General features: G+C 42.7%; 1 protein-coding gene and 1 non-coding gene across 6 annotated transcripts in view; both read left to right on the forward strand.

Annotated features, from left to right (window-relative positions):
• The window catches only part of FBXO36 (F-box protein 36), a 93251-nt gene that overhangs the window by 33084 nt on the left and 37860 nt on the right, over window positions 1-22307 (forward strand). The gene's annotated exons all lie outside the window — the stretch shown is intronic.
• On the forward strand, window positions 20155-20261 carry LOC129032189 (U6 spliceosomal RNA). The gene has a single exon (XR_008501215.1). It is a non-coding gene; the product is annotated as a U6 spliceosomal RNA (small nuclear RNA).

Genomic DNA, 22307 nt, shown 5'->3' on the forward strand with positions numbered 1-22307 from the left:
AAAAACACAAAAAATTAGCTGGACCTGGTGGCAGGCGCCCGTAATCCCAGCTACTTGGAAGGCTGAAGCAGGAGAATTGCTTGAACCCGGGAGGCGGAGGTTGCAGTGAGCGGAGATTGCGCCATTGCACTCCAGCCTGGGCGACAGAGCGAGACTCTGTCAAAAAATTAAAAAAAGAAAAGAAAAATAAAATAACATTCAGTTAGAAAAAAAAATTTCTTGGCAGGTGTGGTGGTTCTTTCCTGTAATCTCAGCACCTTGGGAGGCCAAGGTGGGAAGATCGCTTGAGCTCAGGAGTTTGAGACCAGCCTGGGCAATATGGCAAAACCTCATCTCTACCAAAAATTAAAAAAAAAAAAATTGGCCAAGCATAGTGGTACATGCCTGTAGTCCCAGCTACTCAGAGGCTGAGTTGGGAGGATCACTTGAGCCCTGGCTGCAGTAAGCTGAGATCATGCCACTGCACTCCAGCCTGGATGACAGAATGAAATCTTGTCTCAGATAAAAATAAAATAAAAAAAGATTTTTTTTTCAAGAGGGGAAAGAGAGAGGAGGGAAAAAGAGAACAAGAAAAATTTATATCTTGCACATCTTTGTTAGTGAAATGAGAATCCTGTACTACCTTAGTATAACAGTAAAAATTTAAAGTATTGAAAGCCATTTATTCATCTTTTACAAGTCAACATAATTATTTCTTTTTTTTTAAATTTTAAAGATAGAGTCCATTCTGTTGCTTAGGTTGGAGTGCAGTGGCGTGATCACAGCCCACTGCAGCCTTGAACTGCCACCTCAAGGGATACATGTGCCTCAGCCTTCCAAGTAGCTGGGACCATAGGTGCCATCACGCCAGCTAATTTATTATTTTTGTAGAGACGGGGTCTTGCTTTACTGCCCAGGCTGCTCTCGAGCTCCTGGCATCAAGCTCTTTTCCCACATTGGCCTCTCAAAGTACTGGGATTATAGGTGTGAGCTACCACACTCAACCTTATTTAATTGATAACTTTGTTGACTCAATAGGTAAATGAATGATGCAACTATCATTACAAACCCTTTGAATTTTTTTTTTTTTCTTTTGAGATGGAGTCTCACTCTGTCTCCCAGGCTGGAATGCAATAGCCGGATCTCAGCTCACTGCAACCTCCGCCCCCTGGGTTCAAGCAATTCTCCTGCCTCAGCCTCCCTAGTATCTGGGATTACAGGCATGCGCCACCACACCCGGCTAATTTTTGTATTTTTAGTAGAGACGGAGTTTTGCCATGTTGGCTAGGCTGTTCTCAAACTCCTGACCTCAAGTGATCTGCCCGCTTCGGCCTTCCAAACTGCTGGGATTACAGGCATGAGCCACTGCACCCGGCCTATTTTTTTTTTTTTTTTATTTGAGACGGGAGTCTCGCTCTGTCACCCAGGCTGGAGTGCAGTGGCGCAATCTCGGCTCACTGCAAGCTCCCCCTCCCGGATTCACGCCATTCTCCTGCCTCAGCCTCCCAAGTAGCTGGGACTACAGGCACCCGCCATCATGCCTGGCTAATTTTTTGTATTTTTAGTGGAGACGGGGTTTCACTGTGTTAGCCAGGATGGTCTCGATCTCCTGACCTCGTGATCCGCCCGCCTCGGCCTCCCAAAGTGCTGGGATTACAGGCGTGAGCCACCATGCCCAGCCTTTTTTTTTTTTTTTTTTTGAGAGAGTCTCGCTCTATCACCCAGGCTGGAGTACAGTGGCGCCATCTCGGCTCACTGCAACCTCTCTCTCCCGGGTTCAAGCAATTCTCCTGCCTCAGCCTCCCAAGTAGCTGGGACTACAGACATGCACCACCACGCCCGGCAATATTTTTGTATTTTTAGTAGAGACGGGGTTTCACCCTGTTGGTCAGGCTGGTCTTGAACTCCTGACCTCAAATGATCTGCCTTCCTTGGCCTCCCAAAGTGTTGGGATTACAGGTGTGAGCCACTGCGCCCAGCCCGATCACCGTATTTAAAATTGAACCCTCATCCCCTGCCCAGCACTTTTTATCTTTTCCTTGTTTATTTTTCTTCACAGCATTTTTTAGTAACACACTATGAAATATGTTGGCCAGGCATGGTGGCTTATACTTGTAATCCCAGCACTTTGGGAGACTAAGGTAGGCAGATTGTTTGAGCCTGGGCAATATGGCAAAACCCTATCTCTATAAAAAATTAGCTGGGCATGCTGGCACATGCCCGTAGTCCCAGCTACGTGGGAGGCTGAGGTGGTAGGATCACTTGAATCCAGGAGGTCAAGGCTGGCATGAGCCCTGCTTGTGCCACTGCACTCCATCCTGGGCAACAGAGTAAGACCCCGTCTCAGAAAAAAAAAAAAAAGAGAGAGAAATATGTTTACTTGTTTTATGTATTGTCTACCTCCCTTTTCTCTCCCTCGTCAAAGAATGGAATCCCCATGGGAGTCGGGGGTTTTGTCTGTTTTGCCTAAAACAATGCCCTGTGTGTTTGTGGAATGAATGAAATACTATGATTGCTCAAGCATACCATTGGAACTCCTATCAAATTTAAGTACAAACCCATTTAATTCCAAGCATAAATAATTTGTGGATTGGCATCATATGGATTATGAACACCACTCCTTCTCTACATTATCATGGCCAATGAAAAGTTAAGGCTTTCTGTCATTCCTGTAAGGTCACATGTTTAACAGGTTTAACAGGTTTATAGACTGTGGGACAAAATAGACCTGGATTCAGGTCCCACTGAGCAGTGAATGGTTGAGGGCAAGTTCTCCTAAACTTCCTTGCATCTTGCTTTGTTCATCTTTATTCATCCCAGCACCACAATCCTAATTAACCTCTTAGGGTTGTTGTAAAGATTAAATGGGATTTAGTCCAAAGCACTCTGTACATGTCACATGGTAGCCACTCAGTAAAATCTATTCTTACAATGATCATTTTGGGAGCTGTATTAGTTTTCTCAGGCTGCCATAACAAACTGCCACAGACTCGATGACTTAAACAACAGAAATGTATTTTCTCAGAGTTCTGGAAACCAGAAGTCCAAGATTAAGGTGTTGGCAGGTTTGGCTTCTGCCGAGGCCTCTCTCCTTGGCTTTCAGATGGCTGACTTCTTGCTGTGTTCTGCCATGGTCTTTTCTCTGGGCATACACATTGTCGGGGCAGAGGAAACTTTCCCATCACCCTCTGAAGGTTCCGTAATTTGAGTCTATGAAATGAACTGACTGTAAACAGATTAACAATAGAAAAGGGGCATCACAAGAAAGAAAATATCCGCAAAGCAGTGAGATTTAGAAGCTTATATGCTCTCATCACAGGGGAGAGGGAAGGAAGGATGCAGACAGCTTAGGGGAGCATAAATGATTTGAGGGAGAGAAAGAATGGGCCAGAAGAACAGGTGATAACTCGTGACAAAGTCTGTCTGGATATTTGATGTTAACCTTTGGTCTTCTTTCCTGTGGTAAGTCAGTCTCCCTACATGATGGGATTCTTGTGGAGGGGGATGCAGGACAATTGAGTTCTTTCTGAAGGATCTCAAGGCAGATAAGGGAAATTCAGAGAATGCCTCTCACTGCACTTTGGGAGAGAAAAAGGGACAAGAGACAGAAGGGCAGGAAAAGGTCAGAGAGACTCTAGTTCTCCTTTAGTTCAAAGCACTCAGCGCCAAACCTCATAAGGTGGGGTATTGTTTTCTAAGCCCCAACAACACCCCTGGGGTCTCTTCCCCTTATTCTAAGAACCCCAGTCCTATTGAATTAGGATTCTACCCATATGACTTTTTTAATCTCAATATCCTTCTTACAAGTCTTATCTCCAAATACCATCACACTGGGGGTTAGGACTTCAAAGTATGTATTTGGGAGGGACACAGTTCAGTTCCTAACAGGAGCAGAGGAAGATTTCATGAAACTATATCCAATTTTGTTATGTTTAATAATTTTAGAATATTTAATTCCCAGAAACACAAGTGCTTTAGTGAATATTCTTTTCACTGGCAGATAGGCACTGAAAAGGGCATAGATGCAGGCATCCCGCAGCAGGAAGAAAGGAAGCCACACAGTAAAGAGGGAAACGTTACATATGCAGAGAGACTGAAGGAGGCACAGAAATCAAACTATGAAGTAGGCCAGGCACGGTGGCTCATGCCTGTAATCCCAGCACTCTGGGAGGCCAAGGCGGGCAAATAGCCTGAGGTCGGTAGTTTGAGACTAGCCTGGCCAACATGATGAAACCCCATCTCTACTAAAAATACAAAAATTAGCTTGGCGTGGTGGCAGGCGCCTGTAATCCCAGCTACTCAGGAAGCTGAGGCAGGAGAATTGCTTGAACTGGGGATACGGAGGTTGCAGTGAGCCGAGATCGCACCGTTGCACTCCAGCCTGGGCGATAGAGTGTGACTGTCTCCAAAACAATACAAAACAATGAGGTGACCCTTTCTGAGTGATAGGACTCTACCTGAGGATGCATTTGAAGCAAGCAGTAATAGGGAATGAGTCAATAACAAGAAGAAATTAAGAAGCTCTCACTGTTGAGAGAAAGGGACGAGAGAGAGAAAAATTGTGTTTCTGATAGCAAATGTTTGTCTGATGCAAAGTTAACTGTCAGCTTCTCAACCAGCTGGACCTGGCATTTCCCTCATTCCCCACCAGGGGATTAGACACTAAGAGAGTTCCTTCCAGCTGTGCCCTCAAGAAACTTGGGCAAAATTTTTAAAATAAATTTTTTACTACTAGATTACAATTTTGTACCAGAAGTAAAAGTATAGACGCCTTCAAGTTGTAAATAGTAACTTTTTGAAGAAGCAGCTTGTAGGCTTAGAGTCAGGTATATCCCAAGATGAATTTGGTACAGTGGAGCCACAGACACCTGGGGGCTTTGTACCTTCTTAGTCACTTTGCCTGCCCATATCTGGGAAGGTTTTGGAAACAGGATTCCAGGTTGTATTATTTTTTCAGAGGCTTGTTCTGGAAGATAATATTGTACTAATGCAAATTAAAAAAAAATTTTTTTTAAAAAAACCTTCACTTCCATCTGTTTGACCTTTACAATTTTTTTTTTGTTCTTATTGTTTATAGAGGGCCCTTTTTTTTTTTTTTTTTTTTTTTTTGAGTCAGAGTCTCACTCACTCTGTCATCCGGGTTGGAGTGCAGTGGCACAATCTCAGCTCACTGCAACCTCCGCCTCCTGGGTTCAAGCAATTTTCCTGTGTCAGCCTCTTGAGTAGCTGGGACTACAGGCGCCCGCCACCACGCCCAGCTAATTTTTGTATTTTTAGTAGAGACGGGGTTTCACCATATTGGCCAGGCTGATCTCGAACTCCTGACCTTGTGGTCTGCCCACCTTGGCCTCCCAAAGTGCTGGGATTACAGGCGTGAGCCACCACACCCGGCCGAGGGCTCTGAATTTCTTTGAAATTTTTAGCACGCTTATCTGCAGACATCTTGAGTGTTTTGGGGTCAGGCCTCTATAAAGCATGTGTTAGAATTGTTGGTGTGGCATTGACTCACCCCGTCCCTCTGCACTTGGGAGTAGATGTCTCACGGTGTCCCACTGCAAGAGTGGATCTGAGCTTCTTCCCATAAACCTTAGGGAACTATGACTACATTCTCGCCCTGTAGGTAAACAAATTCCAGTAATAAGTTAATGGGAGAGGAAACTAAAAATGTTCCTGGTACTGTGCTAGGCATGTTTACATGTATCATTTCATTTCCATCCTCCCAAAACATTGTGACCAAGGCATTATCATCTCTTTGACACTGAAGAAACAGATGATGAGACTCACCCAAGGTCACCCAGTTAGTAAGTCCTTGAGCCGGAATGTCCCTCTAAGTCCAAAACTGCTTGGATGTTCTCAAAGTGTCCTTCATTCCTTCACACTGTAGAACACAGTGACATTCCATTCACTTAGGTTATCCATCTTGTAGCCTCTTATTGCTTATATGACTTTTTTTTCTGAATCGTAAGTACCCATGTTAGATTTTGCCCTCGTTTTCTTTTTTAAAATAATTTTTAATTTTTAATAAAAAGAGGTGGAATCTTGCTATTTTGCCCAGGCTGGTCTTGAACACCTGGCCTCAAGTGATCCTCCCATGTTGGTCTCCCAAAGTGCTGGGATTACAGGTGTGAGCCACTGAGCACGGCCTCCCTCATTTTCTTTTGGAAAGATTTTGACCATTGGTATTTATACTTTACTTACGTATCCTCCTTCCCTTGTGCAAAATCTTGTGCAAGTTTTGCTTTCAGAAAATCTGCCTAATGTGAGATTGTGTCTGAGGTGTAAACATCCAAGTCTTTATGCATGGTGAGGAGAAAATGACAGCAATCATGAATTCTCCAGTTTGCTTTATTGTAATAGAACATTTTTCTGTAAAGAATATTGATTGCTAAAGTAGGCCGGGCACGGTGGCTCATGCCTGTAATTCCAGCACTTTGGGAGGCCGAGGCGGGTGGATCATGAGGTCAGGAGATGGAGGCCATCCTGGCTAACACGGTGAAACCCCGTCTCTACTAAAAATACAAAAAAATTAGCTGGGCGTGGTGGCGGGCGCCTGTAGTCCCAGCTACTCAGGAGGCTGAGGCTGGAGAATGGCGTGAACCCAGGAGGTGGAGCTTGCAGTGAGCCGAGATCGTCCCACTGCACTCCAGCCTAGGCAACAGAGCTAGGCTCCGTCTCAAAAAAAAAAAAAAAAAAAAAAAGAATACTGCCAAAGTTACATTTCTGGATCTGAAGACCTAGGAGAGGAAGCAAAATGAATAACTACCATCTCTAGTGAATTGTACAGTTAAAATAACAACTTCTAATCAGTCAAGTCTAAAGTTCTAATTTCAAGGTTTCAGCCTGATAATAAGGATGGTGTTAAAAGCATGCATAATGATTCTTAGTGTGGGGGTGCTATCCCTGTTTCCTGTACCCTTTTCTGAAATGAAAGTGATATTATAATTATTATTATTAAAATATTATAGTATTACTTTGGCATTTCTCATATCCATCTAGAATTTATTTATTTATTTTTATTTATTTATTTTTGAGATGGGGTCTCACTCTGTCATCCAGGCTGGAGTGCAGTGGTAAGATCATAGCTCACTGCAGCCTCAACCTCCTGGGCTCAAGTGATCCTTCTACCTCGGCCTCCTGAGGAGCTGGGACTGCATACAGGGACACGCCACCACACCTGGGTAATTTTTTATTTTTGTAGAGGTGGGGTGAGTTGTGTTACCCTGGCTGGTATCAGACTCGTAGGCTCAAACCATCCTGCCACCTTGGCTTCCCAAAGTGCTGGGATTACAGGTGTGAGGCACCATGCCTGGTCTTTTTTTTTTGGGCGGGGGGGTGGTGTTAGGATAGGGTGTCACTGTCGCCCACATAGCAGTGCACTGGTGCTGTCATAGCTCACTGCAGCCTCGAACACCTGAGCTCAAGCAATCCTCTTGACTCAGCCTCATTAGTAGCTGAGACTATAGGCATGTGCCGCCATGCCTGGCTAATTTTTATTTTTACTTTTTAGTTTTTTGTAGAGATGAGGTTGCGCTGCATTGCCCAGGCTGGTCTCAAACTTCTAGCCTCAAGCCACCCCAAAATGTTGAGCCATGACACCCAGCCTAGAATTTATTTTTGAGTGTCGTTGAAGGTAGCAGTTTAAATGTATTCCTTTTAGGCTGGGCACAGTGGCTCATGCCTGTAATCCTAGCACTTTGGGAGGCCAAGGCGGGTGGATCACCTGAGGTCAGGAGTTCAAGACCAGCCTGGCCAACATGATGAAACCCCATCTCTACTAAAAATACAAAAATTAGCTGGGCATGGTGGCAGGCACCTGTAATCCCAGCTACTCAGGAGGCTGAGACAGGATAATTGCTGGAACCTGGGAGGCAGAGGTTGCAGTGAGCCGAGATCACCACCATTGCCCTCCAGCCTGGGATTCAGAGCGAGACTCCATCTCAAAAGTAAATAAATCAATTTATTCCTTTTAGATGGGTGGCTTATCACATTAATACTGTTATTAAGTCAATCATCCTTTCTTCCCAAATTAAAATACTACCTTTTCCATATATACCTGAAGATACTGGTGAACTCTTCCACCAATATATTTGTTTATTATATACAAATACCATGCTATTTATAATAGCCTGAAATTACTTTCTAATATATTGAAAGACACAATTTTTTTCCCAAGATTTTCTTGGCAATTTTCACACAACTATTTTATTTTATTTTATTTATTTTTGAGACGGCATCTCGCTCTGTCGCCAGGCTGGAGTGCAGTGGTGCGATCTCGGCTCACTGCAACCTCCGCCTCCCAGGTTCAGGCGATTCTCCTGCCTCAGTTTCCTGAGTAGCTGGAACTACGGGCGCACGCCACCACGCCCAGCTAATTTTTGTATTTTTAGTAGAGACGGGGTTTCACCATGTCGGCCAGGATGGTCTCGATCTCCTGACCTCGTGATCCTCCCGCCTCGGCCTCCCAAAGTGCTGAGGTTACAGGCATGAGCCACTGTGCCCAGCCACATTTATTTTACTGCATGAATTTAAAATAATTTTGTCCTCTTTCCCCGAAAAAGGTGAATTTTGATTGGCTTTGCATTAGGTTTACATATTCATTTGGGAAGGGGTAGTTTTTTTAAAAAGGAAATTAAAATTTTAATCTTAGACTGACTATAAAATGCCTCTCAATTTGTTCAGGTATTGGCTTTAGGGTCATCAATAAAATTGAATAGTTTTAAAATTAGGTTTTTGGCCAGATATGGTGGCTCACGCCTGTAAACCCAGCACTTTGGGAGGCAGAGCTGGGCCAATCACATGAGGCCAGGAGTTTGAGACCAGCCTGACCAACATGGCGAAACCTCATCTCTACAAAAAACACACAAAAATTAGCTGGGCACAGTGGCATGCGCCTGTAATCCCAGCTACCAGGGAGGCTGAGGCATGAGAATCACTTGAACCTGGGAGGCAGAGGTTGCAGTGAGGCGAGATTGTGCCACTGCACTCCAGCCTGGGTGACAGAGTATCTCAAAAAAAAAAAAAAATTAGGTTTTATACTCCTTATGTTATTTATTTTTAGGTATTTTATTGTTTTGAACTGTTGCATGTAGGGTATATTTCTTCCCATATTCATTTTCTAACTACTTATAAATAATTAGGTAATGAATAAAGTTAATTTTGGTATCTTTTTTTCTTTTTTTTGAGACCAGGATCTTGCTCTGTCATTAAGGCTGGAGTGCAGTGGTGTATTCATAGCTCACTGCAGCCTCAAACTCTTGGACTAAGGCAATCCTCCTACTTCTGCCTCCTAAATAGCTGGCGCTACAGGCATGCACCACCACACCTAGTTAATTGTTATTTTATTTTATTTTATTTTTTATTTTATTTTAGAGATGGAGTTGCACTGTGTTATCCATGCTAGTCTCAAGCTCCTGGCCCCAACTAGTCTTCCTGCCTCAGCCTCCCAAAGTACTGGGATTACAAGCATGAGCCACTTCACTCAGCAGCCTTGGCATTTATTTATTTATTTATGAGACGGAGTTTCACTCTGTTGTCCAGGCTGGAGTGCAGTGGTGCGATCTTGGCTCACTGCAACCTCCGCCTCCTGGGTTCAAGTGATTCTCCTGCCTCAGACTTCCGAGTAGCTGGGATTACAGGCATGCACCACCACATCTGGCTAATTTTGTATTTTTAGTAGAGACAGGGTTTCACCATGTTAGCCAGGCTGGTCTCGAACTCCTGACCTCAGGTGATCCACCCACCTTGGCCTCCCAAAGTGCTGGGTTTACAGGCGTGAGCCACCACGCCCGGCTTCATCATTCTTTTTTAGGGTAGCACATAATTAACAGAGTACTCCTTTGTGATGTTATGTCAAAGTTCATTCATCCTGTCCCCTATTGCTGGATCCAGGTTGCTTTTTTATTTATTTATTTATTTATTTATTTTATTTTTTTTTTTTGAGACGAAGTCTCACCCTATCGCCCTGGCTGGAATGCTGTGGCGTGATCTCGGCTTGCTGCAACCTCCGCCTCCCAGGTTAAAGCGATTCTTCTGCCTCAGCCTCCTGAGTAACTGGGATTACAGGCGCCTGCCACCACACCCAGCTAATTTTTGTATTTTTAGTAGAGGTGGGGTTTCACCATATTGGCCAGGATGATTTAGATTTCCTGACCTCGTGATCCGCCCACCTCGGCCTCCCAAAGTGCTGGGATTACAGGCGTGAGCGACCGTGCCCGGCCCCCCAGGTTGTTTTTTTTAGCTTTTGCCAGTAATACTTCAATGAAGAAACTTATACATGTATCCTTTGTATTTCTTTTTTCTTTTTTTTTTTTCCGAGGCGGAGTCTCGCTCTGTCGCCCAGGCTGGAGTGCAGTGGCGCGATCTCAGCTCACTGGAAGCTCCGCCTCCCGGGTTCACGCCATTCTCCTGCCTCAGCCTCTGGAGTAGCTGGGACTACAGGCGCCCGCCACCACGCCCGGCTAATTTTTTGTATTTTTAGTAGAGACGGGGTTTCACCGTGTTAGCCAGGATGGTCTCGATTTCCTGACCTCATGATCCACCCGCCTCGGCCTCCCAAAGTGCTGGGATTCCAGGCGTGAGCCACCGCGCCCGGCCTATCCTTTGTGTTTCTTCTGTGTGGCACTATTGTCTGTAGTATGTAATCCCGTGAATGGAATTGCTGAGTCACAGGATGAAAGCGTCCATAATTTTATTAGATTATGCCAAATTTCCCTCCATACATTTTGTACCACAGTGGTGAGTTCCTGTTTCCCCAGATCCTTGCAAATGGAGTGTGTTTTTATTCTTTTGGATTTTGCTAGTCTGGATGGATGAGAAATAATATTTCAGTATGATTTTAATATGCTTTACTATTATGAGTGAAATTGAGAATCTTTTTATATGTCTATGAGGCTTGTGAATTTTATTTTCCCTGTGAACTATTTGTTGATATTTTCTCTCTTTGTACAAACTCTTTAGGGAGATTGCCTGTTTGTCTGTAATATTAATTGCAAATGTTTTTCACAGTTTATCATTATTTTATTTTTTACTTTGTTTTGATGATCTTTGTTTTCAAATCACATTTGAGATATGCTTTTAATACAGTAAAAACCACTCTTTTCAGGTTGCATGAATTTAAAAAACGTATAACCACCATCATTATCAAGATATAGACTATTTCCATCAACCTGAAATTGTCCTCATATCTCTTTGTGGTCAGTTTCCTCTTCCATCCCTAATTCTTGGTATCATTGATCTGATTTCTGTTTTTTCTTTGTTAACACGCCGTAAATGGAATGTTATGTATGGAACATAGTGTTTTCTGTCTGGCTTCTTTCACTTATCTTAATGCTTTGAGATTCAACTGTTATTGCATGTATCAGTATTTCTTTTTTTTTTTTTTTTCTGAAACGGAGTCTCGCTCTGTCACCCAGGCTGAGGTGCAGTGGTGCGATCTCGGCTCACCACAACCTCCACCTCCTGGGTTCAAGCGATTCTCCTGCCTCAGCCTCCTGAGTAGCTGGGACTACAGGTGCCTGCCACCACGCTCGGTTATTTTTTGTATTTTTAGTAGAGACACGGTTTCACTGTGTTGGACAGGCTGGTCTTGAACTCCTGACCTCATGATCCTTCCGCCTCGGCCTCCCAAAGTGCCGGGATTACAGGTGTGAGCCACCGCGCCCGGCGCATGTATCAGTATTTCTTTTTATTGTTGAGTAACATTTTGTCATATGGATGTACTTACCTGTTTACCAGTTGATTGTTTTGTTTATTTCCAGTTTGGAGCTATGATGAACTAAGCTGCTTTAAACATTTCTATAAAGGTCTTTGGAGATTTTTCTGTGCAATAAGTTTTTATGTTTATTTAGTAGAATTTATCAGTCTTTCTTTGATTGTTTCTGGATTTTGACACATAGTTTGAAACATGTTAAAGGAATTCACCATTTTTTTCCTTCTAGGACTTATATGGTCTGATTTTTTAATACGCAGACCCTTTCTTTCTTCCTTCCTTTTTTTTTTTTTTTTTTTTTTTTTTTTTTTTTTTTTTTTTTTGTAGAGATGATGGTCTCACTATGTTGCCCAGGCTGGTCTCAAACACCTGGGCCCAAGTTCCCACCTCAGCCTCCCAAAGTGTTGGGGTTACAGGCTGAGCCACTGCACCTCGCCTATATGCTGATCTTTGATCTACTTGTACTTTTTCCTGGCCTGAGGCATGAATGAATTTTCCTTTTTTTTTTTCTTTTTTATTTATTTATTTATTTTTTATATTTATATTCTTTTATTATACTTTAAGTTCTAGGGTGCATGTGCACAAAGTGCAGGTTTGTTACATATGTATACATGTGCCATGTTGGTGTGCTGTACCCATTAACTCATCATTTACATTAGGTATATCTCCTAATGCTATCCCTCCCCCCTCCCCCCACCGCACAACAGGCCCCAGTGTGTGATGTTCCCCTTCCTGTGTCCAAGTGTTCTCACTGTTCAATTCCCACTTATGAGTGAGAACATGCAGTGTTTGGTTTTTTGTCCTTGTGATAGTTTGCTGAGAATGATGGTTTCCAGCTTCATCCATGTCCCTACAAAGGACATGAACTCATCATTTTTTATGGCTGCATAGTATTCCATGGTGTACATGTGCCACATTTTCTTAATCCAGTCTATCATTGTTGGACATTTGGGTTGGTTCCAAGTCTTTGCTATTGTGAATAGTGCTGCAATAAACATACATGTGCATGTGTCTTCATAGCAGGATGACTTATAATCCTTTGGGTATATACCCAGTGATGGGATGGCTGGGTCAAATGGTATATCTAGTTCTAGATCCCTGAGGAATCACCACACTGTCTTCCACAATTGTTGAACTAGTTTACAGTCCCACCAACAGTGTAAAAGTGTTCCTATTTCTCCACATCCTCTCCAGCACCTGTTGTTTCCTGACTTTTTAATGATTGCCATTCTAACTGGTGTAAGATGGTATCTCATTGTGGTTTTGATTTGCATTTCTCTGATGGCCAGTGATGATGAGCATTTTTTCATGTGTCTTTTGGCTGCATAAATGCCTTCTTTTGAGAAGTGTCTCTTCATATCCTTTGCCCACTTGTTGATGGGATTGTTTGTTTTTTTCTTTTAAATTTGTTTGAGTTCTTTGTAGATTCTGGATATTAGCCCTTTGTCAGATGAGCAGATTGCAAAAATTTTCTCCCATTCTGTAGGTTGCCTGTTCACTCTGATGATGGTTTATTTTGCTGTGCAGAAGCTCTTTAGTTTAATTAGATCCCATTTGTCAATTTTGGCTTTTGTTGCCATTGCTTTTGGTGTTTTAGACATGAAGTCCTTGCCCATGCCTAGGTTTTCTTCTAGGGTTTTTATGGTTTTAGGTCTAACATTTAAGTCTTTAATCCATCTTGAATTAATTTTTGTATAAGGTGTAAGGAAGAGATCCAGTTTCAGCTTTCTACATATGGCTAGCCAGTTTTCCCAGCACCATTTGTTAAATAGGGAATCCTGTCCCCATTTCTTGTTTTTGTCAGGTTTGTCAAAGACCAGATGGTTGTAGATGTGTGATATTATTTCTGAGGGCTTTGTTCTGTTCCATTGGTCTATATCTCTGTTTTGGTACCAGTACCATGCTGTTTTGGTTACTGTAGCCTTGTAGTATAGTTTGAAGTCAGGTAGCGTGATGCCTCCAGCTTTGTTCTTTTGGCTTAGGATTGACTTGGCGATGCAGGCTCTTTTTTGGTTCCATATGAACTTTAAAGTAGTTTTTTCCAATTCTGTGAAGAAAGTCATTGGTAGCTTGATGGGGATGGCCTTGAATCTATAAATTACCTTGGGCAGTATGGCCATTTTCACAATATTGATTCTTTCTATCCATGAGCATGGAATGTTCTTCCATTTGTTTGTATCCTCTTTTATTTCCTTGAGCAGTGGTTTGTAGTTCTCCTTGAAGAGGTCCTTCACATTGCTTGTAAGTTGGATTCCTAGGTATTTTATTCTCTTTGAAGCAATTGTGAATGGGAGTTCACTCAGGATTTGGCTCTCTGTTTGTCTGTTATTGGTGTGTAAGAATGCTTGTGATTTTTGCACATTGATTTTGTATCCTGAGACTGCTGAAGTTGCTTATCAGCTTAAGGAGATTTTGGGCTGAGACAGTGGAGTTTTCTAGATATACAATCATGTCATCTGCAAACAGGGACAATTTGACTTCCTCTTTTCCTAATTGAATACCCTTTATTTCTTTCTCCTGCCTAATTGCCCTGGCCAGAACTTCCAACACCATGTTGAATAGGAGTGGTAAGAGAGGGCATCCCTGTCTTGTGCCAGTTTTCAGAGGGAATGCTTCCAGTTTTTGCCCATTCAGTATGATATTGGCTGTGGGTTTGTCATAAATAGCTCTTATTATTTTGAGATACGTCCCATCAATACCTAATTTATTGGGAGTTTTTAGCATGAAGGAGTTGTTGAATTTTGTCAAAGGCCTTTTCTGCATCTATTGAGATAATCATGTGGTTTTTGTCTTTGTTTCTGTTTATATGCTGGATTACATTTATTGATTTGCATATGTTGAACCAGCCTTGCATTCCAGGGATGAAGCCCACTTGATCTTGGTGGATAAGCTTTTTGATGTGCTGCTGGATTTGGTTTGCCAGTATTTTATTGAGGATTTTCACATCGATGTTCATCAAGGATATTGGTCTAAAATTCTCTTTTTTTGTTGTGTCTCTGCCAGGCTTTGGTATCAGGATGATGCTGGCCTTATAAAATGAGTTAGGGAGGATTCCCTCTTTTTCTATTGATTGGAATAGTTTCAGAAGGAATGGTACCAGCTCCTCCGTGTACCTCTGATAGAATTCGGCTGTGAATCCATCTGTTCCTGGACTTTTTTTGGCTGATAAGGTATTAATTATTGCCTCAATTTCAGAGCCTGTTACTGGTCTATTCAGAGATTCAACTTCTTTTTTCAAGTGGCCACCCAGTGGTTCCTAAATCATTTATTCCTAAATCAATATTTTTAATCTGATTTGAGAAGTTCTATTTTATAATTATTTATATTTAATTAATATTAAATATTATAATATTCAATTAAAGTTATGAATTAAAAACATATTTTCCCTTAAACTTTCAACACACAACTTACAAGCCTAGTAAATTCAATTACAAATCAAATAATTTTGTGTTAAAACTCTTATTTTCATTGTACTTTGATTAATGTTTAATTATACATTTGACAAATTAAAATCTCAAACATTTATGCACTGTTCACAAATTTAAACTGTCTTAAACATATAAATTAAAGACATAAAACTTATACATCTAGCAAATTTAATTCTCTTAAATTTTTGTTTTGTTTTGTTTTGTTGAGACAGGATCTTTCTTTGTCACCCAGGCTAGAGTGCTGTTGCAGGAACACCACTCACTGCTGCCTTGACCTTCGGGGTTCAAGCAATCCCCTTGCCTCAGCCCCACTACAGGCTGGGACTACAGGCATGTGCTACCATGCCTCGCTAATTTTTGTATTTTTTGTGGAGATGGTATTTCGCCATGTTGCCCAGGCTGGTCTCAAACTCCTGATCTCAAGCAATCTACCCACCACAGCCTCCCAAAGTGCTGGAATTACAAGCATGAGCCACTATGCCCGGCCAAATTATTATTATTATTATTTTTTGAAATGGAGTCTCACTCTGTTGCCCAGGTTGGAGTGCAGTTGTGCAGTCTCCACTGACTGCAACCTCTGACTCCCAGGTTCAAGTGATTCTTATGCCTCAGCCTCCCGAGTAGTTGGGATTACAGGCATGCACCACCACATCTGACTAATTTTTGTATTTTTAGTAGAGATGGGGCTTCACCATGTTGGCCAGGCTGGTCTCGAACCCCAGACCTCAAGTGGGATCCCGCCACCTCGGCCTCTTAAAGGCATGAGCCACCACACCAGGCCCAAATTATCTTAAATTTATATACCCCTTATAAACTTGAGTAAATTTCTGTTAAGCATTTCAGTCTGTAATCACGAATTGAATATATTTAATTTTCTCAAGCATTACCAAAGCTAAAGATGCATAATTAGAATTCTACCAAGATCAAACAAAGTTTGTTTTTTTTTTTTGAGACAGCGTCACACTCTGTTGCCCAGGCTGGAGTGCAGTGGCACAATCAACAGCTCACTGTAACCTTGACTTCCCAGGCTCAAGCAATCCTCCCACCTCAGCCTCCCTAGTAGCTGGGACTATAGCTGGAGGCCACCACACTCACAAATCAAAAAAAAAAAAAAATTTTCAGACCAGGCACGGTGACTCACACCTGTAATCCCAGCACTTTAGGAGGCTGAAGCGGGTGGATCATGAGGCCAAGAGATTGAGACCATCCTGGCTAACGCAGTGAAACCCCATCTCTACTAAAAATACAAAAAATTAGCCGGGCATGATGGCACATGCCTGTAGTCCCAGCTACTCAGTAGGCTCAGACAGGAGAATCGCTTGAACCCAGGAGGTGGAGGTTGCAGTGAGCCAAGATCAGTCCACCACACTCCAGCCTGGGTGACAGAGACTCTGTCTCAGAAAAATAAAAAATAAAAATAAAATAAAATTGATAAATTGGACTTTGTCAAAATTAAAAACTTTTGCTCTGTGAAGACCCTGCTAAGAGATGGAACAGAATAGGAGAGAATATTTGTAAACCACCTATCTGACAGAGGATTAGTATTTACAATATATAAACAAACAATCTTGTTAGAAAATGGACAAAAGACATTAAGAGGTATTTCACCGAAGAGGATATATGAATGGCAGATAAATGCATGAAAAGATGTTCAACAATTAAAATCACAGTGAGACAGCACTACTCACCTATCAAAATGGCTAAAATAAAAAAGTGACACTACCAAATGCTGATGAGGACCCAGAGAAGCTGGATCATTCATATACTGCTGATAGGAATGTAAAATGCCCATTACCATTTTAAGTGCCAACATTTTGACAGTGGCAAAAAAAACTACATATTCAGCTACCATATGGCCCAGCAGTTGCACTCCTGGGCATTTATCCCAGAGAAATGCAGACTTATATTCATATGAAAACCTACACACAAGTGTTTATAAAAACTTTATTTGGGGCCGGGCACGGTGGCTCGCACCTGTAATATCAACCCTTTGGAATGCTGAGGTGGGAGGACTGTTTGAGCCCAGGAGCTCAAGACCAGCCTGGGCAACATAGTGAGATGCTATCTCTATTTAAAGAAAAAATATATATATTTGTAATAGGCAGAAACTGGAAACAACTCAGAAACCTGAGCATCAAAGTAGCGGTTTGGAGGAAAATCCAGAAGCTAGAGAAGAGTGCACTTTTAACCTAGGCTGTAAGTAGTTATGGAAGGGCATAGCGTGAGCCTGACATGTTTACAGCATTCTCAGAGTCGAAATCAAAAGGAAGCCATCTCTATGTAATTGCAGCGCCAGCTTAAGAGCCCAGCACCTCATTCATTACTGTTACCACCAATGCTCTTGACATCACAGAGGACAATATTCCGTGTGAAACACTGCAGACACTCATTTAGGACATGATTCAGAACACTCAGATCCTGAAGATAGATAACTTTTAGGAGAACTTTTGTGTATTTATTCCACTTGTATTTTCCTTTTTTAGATATATTCACGGGTAATATAGATTTGTCATATTAAAATTAATATAATGTTACTATAACTTGTAAAATGAATGAATTAGTATAATTACTAACAATAATGTTCTAAAATACATGCCTAATGAAGAGTTAAAGAGCTCTTTCAGTAACTCTGAAATAACTGATGAAAAACCATTGTCTTAACTTCCTGGCTCCCCTCATAGTCCAAAATGGCTGCAGCAATTCCAGCAATCACATCAACACACAAAAATTGTCAGTGCCCCAAAAGGAGCTGTGTTTTATTGTGTCTCTTTTTACAAGTGGTAAAATCATGGCCGGGTGAGGTGGCTCATGCCTCTAATCTCAGCACTTTGGTAGGCCGAGGCAGGCAGATCACCTGAGGTCAGGAGTTTGAGACCAGCCTGGCCAACATGGTAAAACCCCGTCTGTACTAAAAATGTAAAAAATTAGCCAGGCGTGGTAGTGTGTGCCTGTGATCCCAGCTACTCGGGAGGCTGAGGCAAGAGAATTGCTTGAACCCGGGAGGTGGAGGTTGCAGTGAGCAGAGATCGCACCACTGAACTCCAGCCTGAGTGACAGAGCAAGACTCCATCTCAAAAAAAAAAAAAAAAAAGAACAAACAAACAAACAAACAAAAGTGATAAAATCTTTCTCAGAGTCCCAGCAGACCTCTGGTATCTCATTGGCTAAAACTTTATCACATGCCTATGCCCATACCAATTGCTGGCAGAGGGAAAAAAAAAATCTACCCAGAAATGACTTAGACCAATCAGGGCTTGCCTCCTAGAGCTACTGATGAGGCCTATACTCTGAGCACAAGCTATGTGCAAAAGAGGATACTGGAGAAAAGGAAGGGCAGGTGGGCAAATGAATGCTGTGTGGCAAACAGCATCTGCCACAGATACCCAATCACATCCACTGTGTTTGAAGATGATTAATTTGACTTTTTTTTTTCTTGAGATAAGGTCTCATTTTTTCACCCATGCTAGAGTGCAGTGGTACAATCATGGCTCACCACGGCCTCAACCTCCTGGGCTCAAGTGATCCTCCCACCTCGGCACAGACACGCACCACCATGCCCAACTAATTTTTTTTGTTTTTAATTTTTTGTAGAGACAGGGCCTCACTGTGTTGACTAGGCTTGTTTTGAACTCCTGGGCCCAAGTGATCCTCCTGCCTTGGCCTTCCAAAGTGCTGGGATTTCAGACATGAGCCACTGCACCTGGCCCAAGTATCCAATTCTTTTTTTTTTTTTTTTTGAGATGAAGTCTGGCTCTTGTCCCCCAGGCTGGAGTGCAATGACGCGATCTTGGCTCACTGCAACCTCTGCCTCCTGGGTTCAAGTGATTCTCCTACCTCAGCCTCCCAAGTAGCTGGGATTATAGGCTCCTGCCACCACGCCCAGCTAATTTTTGTATTTTTAGTAGAGAATGGGTTTCACCATGTTGGACAGGCCTGTCTCAATTGAACTCCTGACCTCAGGTGATCTGCCTGCCTCGGCCTCCCAAAGTGCTGGGATTACAGGCATGAGCCACCGTGCCTGGCCTACCAAGTACCCAATTTTTAACAATTCCTAGTAATTAGGAAAATCAAATACCAGGTACAACTGAAAGCTGAAATAATTATCTTTGAAGATTATGATTAGGAAAATAGATCTCAATGAAGTATATGTATGATTGAATACTATTAGACAGTTGATGAAAAAAATATGGTTCTGACCTCCTGGCTTTTGGGGCTGAATTTATTACTATAAATATGAAGGACTGACCAGTAAGTGACCAGCAAGTGAACAAAGAGAGAGAAGGAGGGAAGACCTGCCCCTATGGAGCATACTCTGTGTCTGGCATCGTGCGGGGCACTTTGGATATTCTCTCATGTCATCCCACCAAAATTCAGTGGGGTGAGTATCATCCCACTGCCTCAGCCTCCCAAAGTGGTTAAAGGTGTGATCCACCACACCCGGCTGGATTCTGATTTTTTATTATCATAATTCAGCTATGACAACCATCCTTATTAAAAAATATTGTGGCCAGGCGTGGTAGCTCACGCCTGTAATTCCAGCACTTTGGGAGGCTGAGGCAGGAGGATCACGAGGTCAGCAGTTCGAGACCAGCCTGGCCAACATGGTGAAACCCTGTCTCTACTAAAAATACAAAAATTAGCCAGGCGTGGTAGCGTGCGCCTGTAATCCCAGCTACTCGAGAGGTTGAGGTAGGAGAACAGCTTGAACCTGGGAGGCGGAGGTTGCAGTGAGCCGAGATCCTGCCACTGCACTCCAGCCTGGAACAGAGCAAGACTCTGTCTCAAAAAAAAAAAAAAAAAAAAAATTGTGTACCTTGTCAATAAATTCCTTAGGAAAAACTCTTGCAAGTTGGATGTCTGGGTCAAAGGGCATGGATACCTGAAAGGCTTATGATAGCTATTGCCAAACCAGTTGACACTCCTCTCAACGATTTTTTTAAAGGGCTTCCATTTTTCCCTGTCCTCACCAATATAAGGTTTTATCACTTAAAAAAATTACCAATTTGAGAAAAAATAAGTGTTAGAAAATATCTTATTATTGTGTTTGCTTTGGCAGCACACATACTAAAACTAGAACTATACAGGGAAGATTAGAATGGCCCCCGCGCAAGGATGACATGGAAATTCATGGAGTGTTCCATATTTTTAAAAAATGTCTTTAAAATTGTAGGCCAGGTGCGGTGGCTCATGCCTGTAATATCACCACTTTGGGAGGCCGAAGCGGGTGGATCATGAGGTCAGGAGTTCAAGACCAACCTTGCCAACATGGTGAAACCCCGTCTCTACTAAAAATACAAAAATTAGCTAGGTGCAGTGGCAGGCGCCCGTAATCCCAGCTACTCAGGAGGCTGAGACAGGAGAATTGCTTGAACCCGGGAGGCAGAGGATGCAGAGAGCCGAGATCGCGCCACTGCACTCCAGCCTAGGGACAGAGCAAGACTCCATCTCAAAAAAAAAGAAAAAGTCTTTAAAATTTTAAATGTGTCTATTAGGCTGGGCACAGTGGCTCATGACTATAATCCCAGCACATTGGGAGGCTGAGGTGGGCAGATCACTTGAGCCCAGGAGTTTGAGACCAGCTTGGGCAACTTGATGAAACCCCATCACTACCAAAAAAAATACAAAAATTGCCGGGTGCGGTGGCTCACGCCTGTAATCCCTGCACTTTGGGAGGCCGAGGCGGGCGGATCACGAGGTCAGGAGATCGAGACCATCCTGGCTAACACGGTGAAACCCTGTCTCTACTAAAAATACAAAATTAGCCGGGTGTGGTGGTGGGCACCTGTAGTCCCAGCTACTTGGGAGGCTGAGGCAGGAGAATGGCGCGAACCCAGGAGGCGGAGCTTGCAGTGAGCCGAGATCGCACCACTGCACTCCAACTGCACTCCAGCCTGGGCGACAGAGCAAGACTCCGTCTCAAAAATAAAAAAATTAGCTTTGGGGTGGTGGCACGCGCCTGTGGTCCCAGCTACTCAGGAGGCTGAGATGAGAGAATCACTTGAGTCCAGGAAGTCGAGGCTGCAGTGAGCTGGGGTCCTACCACTGCACTCCAGCCTGGGTGACAGAACAAGACCCTGTTTCAAAAAAAAAAGGGAGAAGAAAATAGCTATTAATTCTGTTTTAATAAGTACAACACATGGAACATAATTGAATCTTGCAGTTAAGTTGTGATTGTGAACATTAGTTTTCTGTGTACTGCTCTGTAGAGTGGTCTGATGGGTTGTAGTGTGAAGGTTATACATTAAAAAAAAGCGTCAGGCCTCCAAAGGAACTCTGTGTTTATGAGTTAGCAGTGAGGAGACTTGGATTCTGGTCCTAGCTAGCCGTGTTTCCTTAAGTAAGTGTTATATTCTTGGTAATTTACTTTAAATACCTCGGAGGGGCCAGTGGGAAGCTTATCTGTGTGTGCGACTTAACTTGAATGTGTGCCATGGACAGCGTCCCTCCAGTGGCCATTGTGGCAAGCACTGCAAATGTTGCTTTCTAAATCAGTGTCAGAGAGTTCATTAGTTAGTATAAGGAATGTCGAAATAATTTTTCCTTGATGAAATTAATGGTATGCAAGATATGAGGCCAACAGATTGTACAGGCATCTCTCTGCCTTTTTATGAACAAGTTAAGAGACAAGCCCAGCAATGTAACATTTCTGGAGCAGTGCCCTGGGCTCGATCTCCATTTGTTCCGGAATCCCCCACTCAACCAAGGAGTTTGTTGCTTGATCTGGCTGGAAGGATCACTGACTGTCATTATAACATAGGGGCCTTGCCTATTAATATTAAATAATGTTTAATGGAAAAGAAACTTGCAGTGCAGAGAGATTGTCCAGGCCTGTGTTGCTGTAAAATGCATGCCATTTCTACAGCAGTGCTTGATACCCCTCTGTTGTTAATTGAATTGTGTCCCTGCCAAATTCTAATGTTGAAGCTGTATCCCCCAATGTGACTGTATTTCCCATCTTTCTCCTCCTAGCCTTCCTTGAAATGCAGGCATAATTTGGTCTGTTTCTCAAATTGGTGGAAGTTTTGTCATCTTAATTACCTACCCAGCTCTATTACAGGTTTAAAAACATAATATAAGATATGTTTCAAGGGGCTTCTCATCAGGCCCATTAGTTGACACTGCCATGAAATCAACACAGCCTTTAAGTGCAGTCCATAACCATGGAAATGAAGTTTGCTTCAGATAAACCAAAA

This window comes from Pongo pygmaeus, chromosome 11 (assembly GCF_028885625.2).
Source record: "Pongo pygmaeus isolate AG05252 chromosome 11, NHGRI_mPonPyg2-v2.0_pri, whole genome shotgun sequence".
Taxonomy (NCBI): Eukaryota; Metazoa; Chordata; class Mammalia; order Primates; family Hominidae; genus Pongo; species Pongo pygmaeus.